Raw genomic sequence first — 15,546 nt, 5'->3', positions numbered from 1 at the left:
AGGGTGGGGGTGGGACACGTGACTACTGATAACAGAGGACAGTAGATGAAACACCAGGCTGATAACAGAGATGGACAGTAGGTGGCCCACTATACTGATAACAGAGGACAGTATGTGGAAGGCGTAGGTGTGATAACAGTGACAGACACATAACGCATGGTTAGGTTTTTTGGGGACATTTTTCATTTATTTTATTTACATTTTTGTCTTTGAAAGAGGTAACACTGTTTTAAGCATTTGTATGGGATCACAGAAAGTTCTGAGTATGTGACTAGTGTGAGCAAGTGAGAAGGAATAGAAAAGACTATGCTGGTCATAGTTAGTTGGAATTGGTGATGATGATGCACCTGTGAGGTAATGATTATTGGATGAGAGTGAACGCGCAATGGTCTGGTGACAGGTGGTGAAAGCTTCAAGAATTGAGATAGTATATCCCACTAACCCACATATGTTTGGAAAGATTGTACTGTCTCACTGAGGGGTTAATTCTGTTCAGTGAGAAGTGAGGAGAGGTGATATGTCTTTTAGAGCCTTAGGGAGAAAAAGAAAAAAATGGGGAAAAAAAAGAATAATTTTGAAATTTTTTGTTTATTTTTGAAAAAGCAGAAGGGAAGAAGTTTTTTTCAGTGATGAGGTGAGAGTAACATCAGAAATAACTCTGTAGGAGATTAAAGGCAGGAAATGGTTAATGAGATTGATAAGAGAGTAAAGTTTTATTCCTAAATGATGTGAAATATCCAAGGAGTGTTACAGAACTGTTTTCCATAACAAGGACATATAAACAATTATGTGTTAAAAGATCTTAGAATTGAAGATATTGTTTACCCTTTTGAAAAAGCACAATGAATAGATTAAAGTTATTGCAATGTTTGTATGGGACAGTGATCAGCCATACCCAGGGATGACCTCCAGCCCCCTCCCCATTGCTTCCCTCAAGTGATAATGTTGTTTTGTCAACATCTGTTTAAAAACTGCCATTTTTTTTTCCAAATGACAAATGCTAATATGATGTCTGAGCTTAATAATGCTATTGCTTTTGCTTGTTTTATTTTAATTAAATCCCAGCCAATAGAGGTGTGACCATTCCAGAGAAAAGATTAATTTACAAATTGATGCATTTCATTTTGCACAGAAAAAGCAAGTGTTTTAAAAAAATATTATTATTATTATTATTACTGAGCCACTAGAAATTATTTAGAAAAAATATTGAGTCTACATCTTTTCTACTGAATTCCTCACGGACAAGACACATTTCCAGTGCATGGTTCTCTCGTTGGGAACTTTTCTCCCAGCGCCACATGACCTGACTATTGTCAGGTGTGGTACGCTAAATCCTGCTACTCTGCTACCTGGTGGGACCCTGGAGTCCCAGAGGATGGATGAGAGGCAGGATTTAAAACATGATTGTGAGGAATATTTAAAGCAAAATTTCTGCAATCAGACCTGATATCTCTGACACGCCACTGCCATCTACAAAGATTGTAGTTGTCACCAACAAGGAGACTCAGGATGGCCATATACGGGATATGCGGTAGTATTGGATTTAGAGATCCTCATTTTCCATCGTGATTTCGCTATGATATAATACGCTAATATCACAGCAAGTAAAGGAGCTTGTTGAGGCTGTGCAACTCTCCCTGCAAAGGCAGTAGTTGTTAAGTGTCAAGCTCACATGTTATAAAGTGATCTTGTTGCACTTGGTAACAAAAATAAGATTGCCACTGTTGTGAATCACATCACTATACAATTTAATGTTTTTTTAGCAGAAGCTCATAAAGCATCAACAGGAATGTGCCAATGGATGATGAATGGATGCAGTCAAAAGGCTAATGGCCTATGTAAAGATGGTGGGGGCAGATCAGTAGCTCCCCAAACCCCTCCTCCTGGCATATGCGGAAGCTGCCCATGGGATGACCCATGTAAGGAGAGAGAGGGCATGTATGTTGATTTCATCTTATGCAGAGGCCCAAACGCATCTGCAGAAGAATGAACTCAGGAAAATTATTCCTATAGAACCATCAAACATTTCTCCTACCACTGGTCCATTCCTAAGGTTAAAAATAAATTTATTGAATTTACATGCATACAAAATTGTCATTATATTTAAATGGTATCTGATATGTTATATTGATTCTAAGGAACATCCCAGCTGTCCCATGTACAGCATCCTTTACAGCAAAGAAATATTTTTTAGAAGTTTGTGTTCAGATATGTTATCACATAAGGTATATGGTATTAAAAAAAAAAAATCATAGAGGTACATATTTTGACAGGAAAGGTATTCTAAGGAATAAGTCAATATATAGGTATGAAAATGTGGTTGCACTCACCACACACTAAAAGGTTTTAGTCAAAATTGAACATGTTAACACATGCACATTGAGAACACATTATTTAGGGTGGGTGTGGAAATTACCATGAGTTGACTTGAAGTTTTGTCTTCGGTTTTGTATGACATTCACACTACTCCTCAGCAGCCACTGAACCTGTCCCCTTATAAGATCATTATTTTAATTGATATATACATTTTTTTGGGAGACCATCAATCCCTCTTCAACATCCAGCAGCAGACTTGTCACTCTAATTCTCACATCATCTAAATACTTTACCAGAAAAGCAAACAAGCTTATGAAGGGATGTTGTTATAAGGTCCAGCCTGGAGACTATGCAATGGTGAGAAAATTCTTACAATTAAAAGTCTCGTAGATCAAAGGCAAGACCCGTCCCTGTGAAACGAACCAATTGAATTAATGCGTCTCACTGCAAGAAGGTTTCCGACCTGGTGGTGTTATCAGTTAAAAGAAAAATAAACTGATGCAGATAAATATTGTGACTGTGATTCTAACTTAATAAACTTATTTGATGATGGGCCTGTCCAGGGCCCCCACACAGACCAAGACAAGGTCCACGGAATCGGGGGGCATCCTTAGTGGTGTCCCTGCGGGTTGTGGGCAAGAAGAGGTCCACGGAATCGGGGGATACCCTTAGTGGTGTCCCTGCGGGTTGTGGACAAGGTGTAAAACAATGATCCCCATGAGTGACCAAGTTTCCCATACACTAACTAACTGAAGAAGTCATTTTTTTGTTTTTTTAAGTTTTCATTTTTTTATAGTGAATGAGGGTTACCAGGGATTGGTTGCTGGCAAGGACAGTGTGTATAGTTATCAAAGAGGTATTACTAGAGTCATGGTGGTGTATTCTACTTCTGCTTTTAATTTTAATCCCACAAGTATAGTAATAATCCTAACAGACACACATATACATCATACTACTGATGCTCCCAGGTTTCGGTATGCATCAGAGGATGGTAATAAAATACTGATAGCCAATATGTTAAACTAATTAGAAGGTTTAAAATAAATATAGGAGTAATAACATAAAAGTAACTAAGAACATCCAAACCAGAACCATTGATAGAATACATCTAGTAAGGTATCAGTAAAGAAAAGGCATTCTAAGTAAGGATGGTAACAATGGTGCAAACATAATATCTATATGCAAACTGACATTTCTTCTTTAAGACGCTCATCATGAGCTGATAAAAATAACAATAAGGTAAACTGATTGTTGGTTATATTGTCATCTACGGTATCACTCCGGTAATGTTGGGTTAATGGCTACTTATATTTGCAGTCAAATCAAACAACACTTAATTTTCTATGTAGGATTTACACAAGTGAATCTTATAAGGTTACTGACTCTCCCTAGGTTTAAAATTGGTAAAGAGTGTAATAACAGGAGATATTTTGGAGTACAACAAAACATGTAGTTATGTGACAGAGTTGGGTGTGCTAGTATAACATCCAGAAAAAAAAAAGGGGGTACTCATTGAATTGTTTCTTATGATGTTTTCTCAAACATACCGTCTCATAAGCCATGGACATTACCACAAGGATTATAAGGTTTCTAAATGGTTACAAACAAGATCTATTGTAATAAAATTTTACTTTTACTAATTAATACAGTGTTGATTCAATATGAAGATTTGAAAGTAACACATGGTATATTAAAGAAACACACTTATTTACATTATCCCAAGTTTATAAAATTGTATTTGAATTTGTGAATATAATTAAAATATGGTACAAGCATCACAAATACTAAACGGATGATGACGTTAAAAGGAAAGTTGAATTAAATTATTTGGGTTAAAATTTAGTTTATTGAACAGGTGTGAGTGATGTGATTCCCTACAGTTGGTTTATTTGGTTGAACCCCAATAACTGGTTCGCATAAGTCAATGTTATATATGCTTTAAGAAGTTTGATGTTTTTGCCAAGATAATATTATTGATTTTTCTGTATACTAGTGAAATGCTTCAAGCAGGTTTTCCGATGTATTAAGAGAGAAACAAATGATGCACAGTACGAGAGATATGAACTTTTTTTCGGAGATATGAAAAAAGTTGAGGATGGACTGATAATACAGAAAATCAACTAATCAATAAATCTATGCTTTTATTATATTCTGTTTTCCTGACTGCCGCTATTATTGCTGCAGATGACTTTAGCTTGTTGCACACTGTACTATTCACTGCGTATGAGGCCTTCCCTTTGCGCTAAACAGTTATAATACTGTATGTTAGAAGCAGCAGCCATTTTGTTAGGCATGACTTGCATAATAATATTATTAAAATGGCTGATCATTCAGAACAGAGCTGTAAAAGTGATTTCTTATAGAATATTGTTTTTGGTTTTAGAAGCTTAAGAATGTGATGTTGACAGTATAATGTAGCAAGGACAGGAATCTAGTCTCCACAAACTGAATAAGATTGGAACAAGGCCACACATGCATAGACCCACAAGGCCACTGAAGTTGGGTGTTGGGTTAATTATGACATCATGATTGAAAGCAGAGCTTTCCAATAAGACTCAATGCTTATGAGTAATTAATTAATTAATGTGATAAAGGTTTAAATATCAGAGTGATAGAAGGAGGGAGGAAGGCAGTTGAGGAAGAACCAGCAAGCACGGGGGGGCTGGATGTAACTATGAAGGAGGTTTAATCATGGCTGATCACTGTCCTTGAAAGGTGTCCATTTTGATTTGATTTAGAATTACTGTTTAAGTATTAGCTAATCAATTTTATGTTTCTTGTGTTAGTGTGCATTTGCAAATACCTGTAATGAAGCTATTCTTTAAGTAAAGCATTGTCATACCTTTTCTAACAAGGTTGTGTGGGTGTGCAATCATTTCAGCGTTGCCGTTATATTTAAAGGTAATAAAGTAAATATATATACAGGTTTGGGTTATCAATCATATCTAATCTTATCAGATAAATATCTGGTTTATCACAATAAAAAGAAAACGTTTCCAATTTAAATAGCTAGAGAATAAAAACAATTTGCCAGTAATGTGAAAAAACCTACAGCACCTGGTGTTCCCATGTGGTCTCCCACCCAAGTACTAACCAGGCCCAACACTGCTTAGCTTCCAAGATCAGACAAGATTGGGCCTATCCAATGTGGTATGGCTGTAGGTGAGATACAGGCACTTTTTTGCCCTCTTCTACTTCTATCACCAGGTAAGCTAATAAAAAAGTTTCCTAACTGTATTGGCTTATTGAAAAAAATCATGTGTTGGTAATGTAAAAAGACCTACAGGACATGATATTAGCAGGGGGTCTTAAATTAAACTACTAAAGAGGCTCAACACTGTTTAGCTGCCAAAAGCAGTTGGAATTGTGCCTAAACAGTGTGGTAAGTCTTTAGGTGATGGCTATTGTGTCTGTTTGACCTCTTCCAAATGTCTGTGCTGGCAATAAAAAGAAAAAGTTTCCAATTTAAATAGCTAGAGAATAAAAACAATTTGCCAGTAATGAGAAAAAACCTACAGCACCTGGTGTTCCCACGTGGTCTCCCACCCAAGTACTAACCAGGCCCAACACTGCTTAGCTTATAAGGGTACTTATGTAATATCTGGGCTCCCGTTTTTCTTATGAGACTGTGTCCCCTCGCGGGGCTCGCTGCGCTCGCCACGCTTCGGGCACGGTGGCTCGCTGCGCTCGCCACACTATATAAAATCAACTCCATGCGGATTTGGATAGTAGGGGTATGAAAAAATGGGGTGCATTTAACATGGGAGCCCAGATAATACATAAGTACCCTTATAAGATCAGATGAGATTGGGCCTATCCAATGTGGTATAGCTGTAGGTGAGATACAGGCACTTTTTTGCCATCTTCTACTTCTATCACCAGGTAAGCTAATAAAAAAGTTTCCTAACTGTATTGGCTTACTGAAAAAAATCATGTGTTGGTAATGTAAAAAGACCTACAGGACATGATATTAGCAGGGGGTCTTAAATTAAACTACTAAAGAGGCTCAACACTGTTTAGCTGCCAAAAGCAGTTGGAATTGGGCCTAAACAGTGTGGTAAGTCTTTAGGTGATGGCTATTGTGTCTGTTTGACCTCTTCCAAATGTCTGTACTGGCAATAAAAAGAAAAAGTTTCCAATTTAAATAGCTAGAGAATAAAAACAATTTGCCAGTAATGTGAAAAAACCTACAGCACCTGGTGTTCCCATGTGGTCTCCCACCCAAGTACTAACCAGGCCCAACACTGCTTAGCTTCCAAGATCAGACGAGATTGGGACTATCCAATGTGGTATGGCTGTAGGTGAGTTAAAAGCACTTTTTTGCCCTCTTCTACTTCTATCACCAGGTAAGCTAATACAAAAGTTTCCTAACTGTATTGGCTTACTGAAAAAAATCATGTGTTGGTAATGTAAAAAGACCTACAGGACATGATATTAGCAGGGGGTCTTAAATTAAACTACAAAAGAGGCTCAACACTGTTTAGCTGCAAAAAGCAGTTGGAATTGAGCCTAAACAGTGTGGTAAGTCTTTAGGTGATGGCTATTGTGTCTGTTTGACCTCTTCCAAATGTCTGTGCTGGCAATAAAAAGAAAAAGTTTCCAATTTAAATAGCTAGAGAATAAAAACAATTTGCCTGTAATGTGAAAAAACCTACAGCACCTGGTGTTCCCATGTGGTCTCCCACCCAAGTACTAACCAGGCCCAACACTGCTTAGCTTCCAAGATCAGACGAGATTGGGCCTATCCAATGTGGTATGGCTGTAGGTGAGATACAGGCATTTTTTTGCCCTCTTCTACTTCTATCACCAGGTAAGCTAATACAAAAGTTTCCTAACTGTATTGGCTTACTGAAAAAAATCATGTGTTGGTAATGTAAAAAGACCTACAGGACATGATATTAGCAGGGGGTCTTAAATTAAACTACAAAAGTGGCTCAACACTGTTTAGCTGCCAAAAGCAGTTGGAATTGAGCCTAAACAGTGTGGTAAGTCTTTAGGTGATGGCTATTGTGTCTGTTTGACCTCTTCCAAATGTCTGTACTGGCAATAAAAAGAAAAAGTTTCCAATTTAAATAGCTAGAGAATAAAAACAATTTGCCAGTAATGTGAAAAAACCTACAACACCTGGTGTTCCCATGTGGTCTCCCACCCAAGTACTAACCAGGCCCAACACTGCTTAGCTTCCAAGATCAGACGAGATTGGGACTATCCAATGTGGTATGGCTGTAGGTGAGTTAAAAGCACTTTTTTGCCCTCTTCTACTTCTATCACCAGGTAAGCTAATACAAAAGTTTCCTAACTGTATTGGCTTACTGAAAAAAATCATGTGTTGGTAATGTAAAAAGACCTACAGGACATGATATTAGCAGGGGGTCTTAAATTAAACTACAAAAGAGGCTCAACACTGTTTAGCTGCAAAAAGCAGTTGGAATTGAGCCTAAACAGTGTGGTAAGTCTTTAGGTGATGGCTATTGTGTCTGTTTGACCTCTTCCAAATGTCTGTGCTGGCAATAAAAAGAAAAAGTTTCCAATTTAAATAGCTAGAGAATAAAAACAATTTGCCTGTAATGTGAAAAAACCTACAGCACCTGGTGTTCCCATGTGGTCTCCCACCCAAGTACTAACAAGGCCCAACACTGCTTAGCTTCCAAGATCAGACGAGATTGGGCCTATCCAATGTGGTATGGCTGTAGGTGAGATACAGGCACTTTTTTGCCCTCTTCTACTTCTATCACAAGGTAAGCTAATAAAAAAGTTTCCTAACTGTATTGGCTTACTGAAAAAAATCATGTGTTGGTAATGTAAAAAGACCTACAGGACATGATATTAGCAGGGGGTCTTAAATTAAACTACAAAAGAGGCTCAACACTGTTTAGCTGCCAAAAGCAGTTGGAATTGGGCCTAAACAGTGTGGTAAGTCTTTAGGTGATGGCTATTGTGTCTGTTTGACCTCTTCCAAATGTCTGTACTGGCAATAAAAAGAAAAAGTTTCCAATTTAAATAGCTAGAGAATAAAAACAATTTGCCAGTAATGTGAAAAAACCTACAGCACCTGGTGTTCCCATGTGGTCTCCCACCCAAGTACTAACCAGGCCCAACACTGCTTAGCTTCCAAGATCAGACGAGATTGGGACTATCCAATGTGGTATGGCTGTAGGTGAGTTAACAGCACTTTTTTGCCCTATTCTACTTCTATCACCAGGTAAGCTAATACAAAAGTTTCCTAACTGTATTGGCTTACTGAAAAAAATCATGTGTTGGTAATGTAAAAAGACCTACAGGACATGATATTAGCAGGGGGTCTTAAATTAAACTACAAAAGAGGCTCAACACTGTTTAGCTGCAAAAAGCAGTTGGAATTGAGCCTAAACAGTGTGGTAAGTCTTTAGGTGATGTCTATTGTGTCTGTTTGACCTCTTCCAAATGTCTGTGCTGGCAATAAAAAGAAAAAGTTTCCAATTTAAATAGCTAGAGAATAAAAACAATTTGCCTGTAATGTGAAAAAACCTACAGCACCTGGTGTTCCCATGTGGTCTCCCACCCAAGTACTAACAAGGCCCAACACTGCTTAGCTTCCAAGATCAGACGAGATTGGGCCTATCCAATGTGGTATGGCTGTAGGTGAGATACAGGCACTTTTTTGCCCTCTTCTACTTCTATCACAAGGTAAGCTAATAAAAAAGTTTCCTAACTGTATTGGCTTACTGAAAAAAATCATGTGTTGGTAATGTAAAAAGACCTACAGGACATGATATTAGCAGGGGGTCTTAAATTAAACTACAAAAGAGGCTCAACACTGTTTAGCTGCCAAAAGCAGTTGGAATTGGGCCTAAACAGTGTGGTAAGTCTTTAGGTGATGGCTATTGTGTCTGTTTGACCTCTTCCAAATGTCTGTACTGGCAATAAAAAGAAAAAGTTTCCAATTTAAATAGCTAGAGAATAAAAACAATTGGCCAGTAATGTGAAAAAACCTACAGCACCTGGTGTTCCCATGTGGTCTCCCACCCAAGTACTAACCAGGCCCAACACTGCTTAGCTTCCAAGATCAGACGAGATTGGGCCTATCCAATGTGGTATGGCTGTAGGCGAGATACAGGCACTTTTTTGCCCTCTTCTACTTCTATCACCAGGTAAGCTAATACAAAAGTTTCCTAACTGTATTGGCTTACTGAAAAAAATCATGTGTTGGTAATGTAAAAAGACCTACAGGACATGATATTAGCAGGGGGTCTTAAATTAAACTACAAAAGAGGCTCAACACTGTTTAGCTGCCAAAAGCAGTTGGAATTGAGCCTAAACAGTGTGGTAAGTCTTTAGGTGATGGCTATTGTGTCTGTTTGACCTCTTCAAAATGTCTGTGCTGGCAATAAAAAGAAAAAGTTTCCAATTTAAATAGCTAGAGAATAAAAACAATTTGCCAGTAATGTGAAAAAACCTACAGCACCTGGTGTTCCCAGGTGGTCTCCCACCCAAGTACTAACCAGGCCCAACACTGCTTAGCTTCCAAGATCAGACGAGATTGGGCCTATCCAATGTGGTATGGCTGTAGGTGAGATACAGGCACTTTTTTGCCCTCTGCTACTTCTATCACCAGGTAAGCTAATAAAAAAGTTTCCTAACTGTATTGGCTTACTTAAAAAAAATCATGTGTTGGTAATGTAAAAAGACCTACAGGACATGATATTAGCAGGGGGTCTTAAATTAAACTACTAAACAGGCTCAACACTGTTTAGCTGCCAAAAGCAGTTGGAATTGGGCCTAAACAGTGTGGTAAGTCTTTAGGTGATGGCTATTGTGTCTGTTTGACCTCTTCCAAATGTCTGTACTGGCAATAAAAAGAAAAAGTTTCCAATTTAAATAGATAGAGAATAAAAACAATTTGCCTGTAATGTGAAAAAACCTACAGCACCTGGTGTTCCCATGTGGTCTCCCACCCAAGTACTAACCAGGCTCAACACTGCTTAGCTTCCAAGATCAGACGAGATTGGGCCTATCCAATGTGGTATGGCTGTAGGTGAGATACAGGCACTTTTTTGCCCTCTTCTACTTCTATCACCAGGTAAGCTAATAAAAAAGTTTCCTAACTGTATTGGCTTACTGAAAAAAATCATGTGTTGGTAATGTAAAAAGACCTACAGGACATGATATTAGCAGGGAGTCTTAAATTAAACTACTAAAGAGGCCCAACACTGTTTAGCTGCCAAAAGCAGTTGGAATTGGGCCTAAACAGTGTGGTAAGTCTTTAGGTGATGGCTATTGTGTCTGTTTGACCTCTTCCAAATGTCTGTACTGGCAATAAAAATAAAAAGTTTCCAATTTAAATAGCTAGAGAATAAAAACAATTTGCCTGTAATGTGAAAAAACCTACAGCATCTGGTGTTCCCATGTGGTCTCCCACCCAAGTACTAACCAGGCCCAACACTGCTTAGCTTCCAAGATCAGACGAGATTGGGCCTATCCAATGTGGTATGGCTGTAGTTGAGATACAGGCACTTTTTTGCCCTCTTCTACTTCTATCACCAGGTAAGCTCATAAAAAAGTTTCCTAACTGTATTGGCTTACTGAAAAAAATCATGTGTTGGTAATGTAAAAAGACCTACAGGACATGATATTAGCAGGGGGTCTTAAATTAAACTACTAAAGAGGCTCAACACTGTTTAGCTGCCAAAAGCAGTTGGAATTGGGCCTAAACAGTTTGGTATGTCTTTAGGTGATGGCTATTGTGTCTGTTTGACCTCTTCCAAATGTCTGTGCTGGCAATAAAAAGATAAAATTTCCTATTTAAATAGCTAGAGAATAAAAACAATTTGCCAGTAATGTGAAAAAACCTACAGCACCTGGTGTTCCCATGTGGTCTCCCACCCAAGTACTAACCAGGCCCAACACTGCTTAGCTTCCAAGATCAGACGAGATTGGGCCTATCCAATGTGGTATGGCTGTAGGTGAGATACAGGCACTTTTTTGCCCTCTTCTACTTCTATCACCAGGTAAGCTAATACAAAAGTTTCCTAACTGTATTGGCTTACTGAAAAAAATCATGTGTTGGTAATGTAAAAAGACCTACAGGACATGATATTAGCAGGGGGTCTTAAATTAAACTACAAAAGAGGCTCAACACTGTTTAGCTGCCAAAAGCAGTTGGAATTGAGCCTAAACAGTGTGGTAAGTCTTTAGGTGATGGCTATTGTGTCTGTTTGACCTCTTCCAAATGTCTGTGCTGGCAATAAAAAGAAAAAGTTTCCAATATAAATAGCTAGAGAATAAAAACAATTTGCCTGTAATGTGAAAAAACCTACAGCACCTGGTGTTCCCATGTGGTCTCCCACCCAATTACTAACCAGGCCCAACACTGCTTAGCTTCCAAGAACAGACGAGATTGGGCCTATCCAATGTGGTATGGCTGTAGGTGAGATACAGGCACTTTTTTGCCCTCTTCTACTTCTATCACCAGGTAAGCTAATAAAAAAGTTTGCTAACTGTATTGGATTACTGAAAAAAATCATGTGTTGGTAATGTAAAAAGACCTACAGGACATGATATTAGCAGGGGGTCTTAAATTAAACTACTAAAGAGGCTCAACACTGTTTAGCTGCCAAAAGCAGTTGGAATTGGGCCTAAACAGTGTGGTAAGTCTTTAGGTGATGGCTATTGTGTCTGTTTGACCTCTTCCAAATGTCTGTGCTGGCAATAAAAAGAAAAAGTTTCCAATTTAAATAGCTAGAGAATAAAAACAATTTGCCTGTAATGTGAAAAAACCTACAGCACCTGGTGTTCCCATGTGGTCTCCCACCCAATTACTAACCAGGCCCAACACTGCTTAGCTTCCAAGAACAGACGAGATTGGGCCTATCCAATGTGGTATAGCTGTAGGTGAGATACAGGCACTTTTTTGCCATCTTCTACTTCTATCACCAGGTAAGCTAATAAAAAAGTTTCCTAACTGTATTGGCTTACTGAAAAAAATCATGTGTTGGTAATGTAAAAAGACCTACAGGACATGATATTAGCAGGGGGTCTTAAATTAAACTACTAAAGAGGCTCAACACTGTTTAGCTGCCAAAAGCAGTTGGAATTGGGCCTAAACAGTGTGGTAAGTCTTTAGGTGATGGCTATTGTGTCTGTTTGACCTCTTCCAAATGTCTGTACTGGCAATAAAAAGAAAAAGTTTCCAATTTAAATAGCTAGAGAATAAAAACAATTTGCCAGTAATGTGAAAAAACCTACAGCACCTGGTGTTCCCATGTGGTCTCCCACCCAAGTACTAACCAGGCCCAACACTGCTTAGCTTCCAAGATCAGACGAGATTGGGACTATCCAATGTGGTATGGCTGTAGGTGAGTTAAAAGCACTTTTTTGCCCTCTTCTACTTCTATCACCAGGTAAGCTAATACAAAAGTTTCCTAACTGTATTGGCTTACTGAAAAAAATCATGTGTTGGTAATGTAAAAAGACCTACAGGACATGATATTAGCAGGGGGTCTTAAATTAAACTACAAAAGAGGCTCAACACTGTTTAGCTGCAAAAAGCAGTTGGAATTGAGCCTAAACAGTGTGGTAAGTCTTTAGGTGATGGCTATTGTGTCTGTTTGACCTCTTCCAAATGTCTGTGCTGGCAATAAAAAGAAAAAGTTTCCAATTTAAATAACTAGAGAATAAAAACAATTTGCCTGTAATGTGAAAAAACCTACAGCACCTGGTGTTCCCATGTGGTCTCCCACCCAAGTACTAACCAGGCCCAACACTGCTTAGCTTCCAAGATCAGACGAGATTGGGCCTATCCAATGTGGTATGGCTGTAGGTGAGATACAGGCATTTTTTTGCCCTCTTCTACTTCTATCACCAGGTAAGCTAATACAAAAGTTTCCTAACTGTATTGGCTTACTGAAAAAAATCATGTGTTGGTAATGTAAAAAGACCTACAGGACATGATATTAGCAGGGGGTCTTAAATTAAACTACAAAAGTGGCTCAACACTGTTTAGCTGCCAAAAGCAGTTGGAATTGAGCCTAAACAGTGTGGTAAGTCTTTAGGTGATGGCTATTGTGTCTGTTTGACCTCTTCCAAATGTCTGTACTGGCAATAAAAAGAAAAAGTTTCCAATTTAAATAGCTAGAGAATAAAAACAATTTGCCAGTAATGTGAAAAAACCTACAGCACCTGGTGTTCCCATGTGGTCTCCCACCCAAGTACTAACCAGGCCCAACACTGCTTAGCTTCCAAGATCAGACGAGATTGGGACTATCCAATGTGGTATGGCTGTAGGTGAGTTAAAAGCACTTTTTTGCCCTCTTCTACTTCTATCACCAGGTAAGCTAATACAAAAGTTTCCTAACTGTATTGGCTTACTGAAAAAAATCATGTGTTGGTAATGTAAAAAGACCTACAGGACATGATATTAGCAGGGGGTCTTAAATTAAACTACAAAAGAGGCTCAACACTGTTTAGCTGCAAAAAGCAGTTGGAATTGAGCCTAAACAGTGTGGTAAGTCTTTAGGTGATGGCTATTGTGTCTGTTTGACCTCTTCCAAATGTCTGTGCTGGCAATAAAAAGAAAAAGTTTCCAATTTAAATAGCTAGAGAATAAAAACAATTTGCCTGTAATGTGAAAAAACCTACAGCACCTGGTGTTCCCATGTGGTCTCCCACCCAAGTACTAACAAGGCCCAACACTGCTTAGCTTCCAAGATCAGACAAGATTGGGCCTATCCAATGTGGTATGGCTGTAGGTGAGATACAGGCACTTTTTTGCCCTCTTCTACTTCTATCACAAGGTAAGCTAATAAAAAAGTTTCCTAACTGTATTGGCTTACTGAAAAAAATCATGTGTTGGTAATGTAAAAAGACCTACAGGACATGATATTAGCAGGGGGTCTTAAATTAAACTACAAAAGAGGCTCAACACTGTTTAGCTGCCAAAAGCAGTTGGAATTGGGCCTAAACAGTGTGGTAAGTCTTTAGGTGATGGCTATTGTGTCTGTTTGACCTCTTCCAAATGTCTGTACTGGCAATAAAAAGAAAAAGTTTCCAATTTAAATAGCTAGAGAATAAAAACAATTTGCCAGTAATGTGAAAAAACCTACAGCACCTGGTGTTCCCATGTGGTCTCCCACCCAAGTACTAACCAGGCCCAACACTGCTTAGCTTCCAAGATCAGACGAGATTGGGACTATCCAATGTGGTATGGCTGTAGGTGAGTTAAAAGCACTTTTTTGCCCTATTCTACTTCTATCACCAGGTAAGCTAATACAAAAGTTTCCTAACTGTATTGGCTTACTGAAAAAAATCATGTGTTGGTAATGTAAAAAGACCTACAGGACATGATATTAGCAGGGGGTCTTAAATTAAACTACAAAAGAGGCTCAACACTGTTTAGCTGCAAAAAGCAGTTGGAATTGAGCCTAAACAGTGTGGTAAGTCTTTAGGTGATGGCTATTGTGTCTGTTTGACCTCTTCCAAATGTCTGTGCTGGCAATAAAAAGAAAAAGTTTCCAATTTAAATAGCTAGAGAATAAAAACAATTTGCCTGTAATGTGAAAAAACCTACAGCACCTGGTGTTCCCATGTGGTCTCCCACCCAAGTACTAACAAGGCCCAACACTGCTTAGCTTCCAAGATCAGACGAGATTGGGCCTATCCAATGTGGTATGGCTGTAGGTGAGATACAGGCACTTTTTTGCCCTCTTCTACTTCTATCACAAGGTAAGCTAATAAAAAAGTTTCCTAACTGTATTGGCTTACTGAAAAAAATCATGTGTTGGTAATGTAAAAAGACCTACAGGACATGATATTAGCAGGGGGTCTTACATTAAACTACAAAAGAGGCTCAACACTGTTTAGCTGCCAAAAGCAGTTGGAATTGGGCCTAAACAGTGTGGTAAGTCTTTAGGTGATGGCTATTGTGTCTGTTTGACCTCTTCCAAATGTCTGTACTGGCAATAAAAAGAAAAAGTTTCCAATTTAAATAGCTAGAGAATAAAAACAATTGGCCAGTAATGTGAAAAAACCTACAGCACCTGGTGTTCCCATGTGGTCTCCCACCCAAGTACTAACCAGGCCCAACACTGCTTAGCTTCCAAGATCAGACGAGATTGGGCCTATCCAATGTGGTATGGCTGTAGGCGAGATACAGGCACTTTTTTGCCCTCTTCTACTTCTATCACCAGGTAAGCTAATACAAAAGTTTCCTAACTGTATTGGCTTACTGAAAAAAATCATGTGTTGGTAATGTAA

General features: G+C 38.6%; 18 non-coding genes and 3 pseudogenes across 18 annotated transcripts; all 21 read right to left on the bottom strand.

Moving 5' to 3' along the window:
• Positions 1-5,361: 5,361 nt before the first annotated feature.
• On the bottom strand, positions 5,362-5,480 carry LOC146015943 (5S ribosomal RNA). Its single transcript, XR_014448850.1, has one exon. It is a non-coding gene; the product is annotated as a 5S ribosomal RNA (ribosomal RNA).
• A 1,020-nt stretch (positions 5,481-6,500) lies between these two features.
• On the bottom strand, positions 6,501-6,619 carry LOC146013938 (5S ribosomal RNA). The gene has a single exon (XR_014446900.1). It is a non-coding gene; the product is annotated as a 5S ribosomal RNA (ribosomal RNA).
• A 345-nt stretch (positions 6,620-6,964) lies between these two features.
• Positions 6,965-7,083, bottom strand: LOC146013891 (5S ribosomal RNA). The gene has a single exon (XR_014446855.1). It is a non-coding gene; the product is annotated as a 5S ribosomal RNA (ribosomal RNA).
• Positions 7,084-7,428: 345 nt separating this feature from the next.
• On the bottom strand, positions 7,429-7,547 carry LOC146014723 (5S ribosomal RNA). The gene has a single exon (XR_014447667.1). It is a non-coding gene; the product is annotated as a 5S ribosomal RNA (ribosomal RNA).
• Positions 7,548-7,892: 345 nt separating this feature from the next.
• LOC146016690 (5S ribosomal RNA) lies at positions 7,893-8,011 on the bottom strand. Its single transcript, XR_014449572.1, has one exon. It is a non-coding gene; the product is annotated as a 5S ribosomal RNA (ribosomal RNA).
• A 345-nt stretch (positions 8,012-8,356) lies between these two features.
• LOC146013937 (5S ribosomal RNA) lies at positions 8,357-8,475 on the bottom strand. Its single transcript, XR_014446899.1, has one exon. It is a non-coding gene; the product is annotated as a 5S ribosomal RNA (ribosomal RNA).
• Positions 8,476-8,820: 345 nt separating this feature from the next.
• LOC146016689 (5S ribosomal RNA) lies at positions 8,821-8,939 on the bottom strand. The gene has a single exon (XR_014449571.1). It is a non-coding gene; the product is annotated as a 5S ribosomal RNA (ribosomal RNA).
• A 345-nt stretch (positions 8,940-9,284) lies between these two features.
• On the bottom strand, positions 9,285-9,403 carry LOC146014295 (5S ribosomal RNA). Its single transcript, XR_014447244.1, has one exon. It is a non-coding gene; the product is annotated as a 5S ribosomal RNA (ribosomal RNA).
• Positions 9,404-9,748: 345 nt separating this feature from the next.
• On the bottom strand, positions 9,749-9,867 carry LOC146016745 (5S ribosomal RNA). Its single transcript, XR_014449625.1, has one exon. It is a non-coding gene; the product is annotated as a 5S ribosomal RNA (ribosomal RNA).
• Positions 9,868-10,213: 346 nt separating this feature from the next.
• Positions 10,214-10,332, bottom strand: LOC146016366 (5S ribosomal RNA). The gene has a single exon (XR_014449260.1). It is a non-coding gene; the product is annotated as a 5S ribosomal RNA (ribosomal RNA).
• Positions 10,333-10,677: 345 nt separating this feature from the next.
• LOC146017648 (5S ribosomal RNA) lies at positions 10,678-10,796 on the bottom strand. Its single transcript, XR_014450514.1, has one exon. It is a non-coding gene; the product is annotated as a 5S ribosomal RNA (ribosomal RNA).
• Positions 10,797-11,141: 345 nt separating this feature from the next.
• On the bottom strand, positions 11,142-11,260 carry LOC146013890 (5S ribosomal RNA). The gene has a single exon (XR_014446854.1). It is a non-coding gene; the product is annotated as a 5S ribosomal RNA (ribosomal RNA).
• Positions 11,261-11,605: 345 nt separating this feature from the next.
• Positions 11,606-11,724, bottom strand: LOC146010469 (5S ribosomal RNA; annotated as a pseudogene).
• A 345-nt stretch (positions 11,725-12,069) lies between these two features.
• On the bottom strand, positions 12,070-12,188 carry LOC146010868 (5S ribosomal RNA; annotated as a pseudogene).
• Positions 12,189-12,533: 345 nt separating this feature from the next.
• LOC146013935 (5S ribosomal RNA) lies at positions 12,534-12,652 on the bottom strand. The gene has a single exon (XR_014446897.1). It is a non-coding gene; the product is annotated as a 5S ribosomal RNA (ribosomal RNA).
• Positions 12,653-12,997: 345 nt separating this feature from the next.
• LOC146013888 (5S ribosomal RNA) lies at positions 12,998-13,116 on the bottom strand. Its single transcript, XR_014446852.1, has one exon. It is a non-coding gene; the product is annotated as a 5S ribosomal RNA (ribosomal RNA).
• A 345-nt stretch (positions 13,117-13,461) lies between these two features.
• Positions 13,462-13,580, bottom strand: LOC146013934 (5S ribosomal RNA). The gene has a single exon (XR_014446896.1). It is a non-coding gene; the product is annotated as a 5S ribosomal RNA (ribosomal RNA).
• A 345-nt stretch (positions 13,581-13,925) lies between these two features.
• Positions 13,926-14,044, bottom strand: LOC146010655 (5S ribosomal RNA; annotated as a pseudogene).
• Positions 14,045-14,389: 345 nt separating this feature from the next.
• Positions 14,390-14,508, bottom strand: LOC146013933 (5S ribosomal RNA). Its single transcript, XR_014446895.1, has one exon. It is a non-coding gene; the product is annotated as a 5S ribosomal RNA (ribosomal RNA).
• Positions 14,509-14,853: 345 nt separating this feature from the next.
• LOC146016687 (5S ribosomal RNA) lies at positions 14,854-14,972 on the bottom strand. The gene has a single exon (XR_014449569.1). It is a non-coding gene; the product is annotated as a 5S ribosomal RNA (ribosomal RNA).
• A 345-nt stretch (positions 14,973-15,317) lies between these two features.
• On the bottom strand, positions 15,318-15,436 carry LOC146014293 (5S ribosomal RNA). The gene has a single exon (XR_014447242.1). It is a non-coding gene; the product is annotated as a 5S ribosomal RNA (ribosomal RNA).
• Positions 15,437-15,546: the final 110 nt, after the last annotated feature.

The sequence above is a fragment of the Crinia signifera genome, chromosome 6 (genome assembly GCF_055691185.1).
Source record: "Crinia signifera chromosome 6, ASM5569118v1, whole genome shotgun sequence".
Classification (NCBI taxonomy): Eukaryota; Metazoa; Chordata; class Amphibia; order Anura; family Myobatrachidae; genus Crinia; species Crinia signifera.
This window is presented reverse-complemented; position numbering and strand designations above follow the sequence as displayed.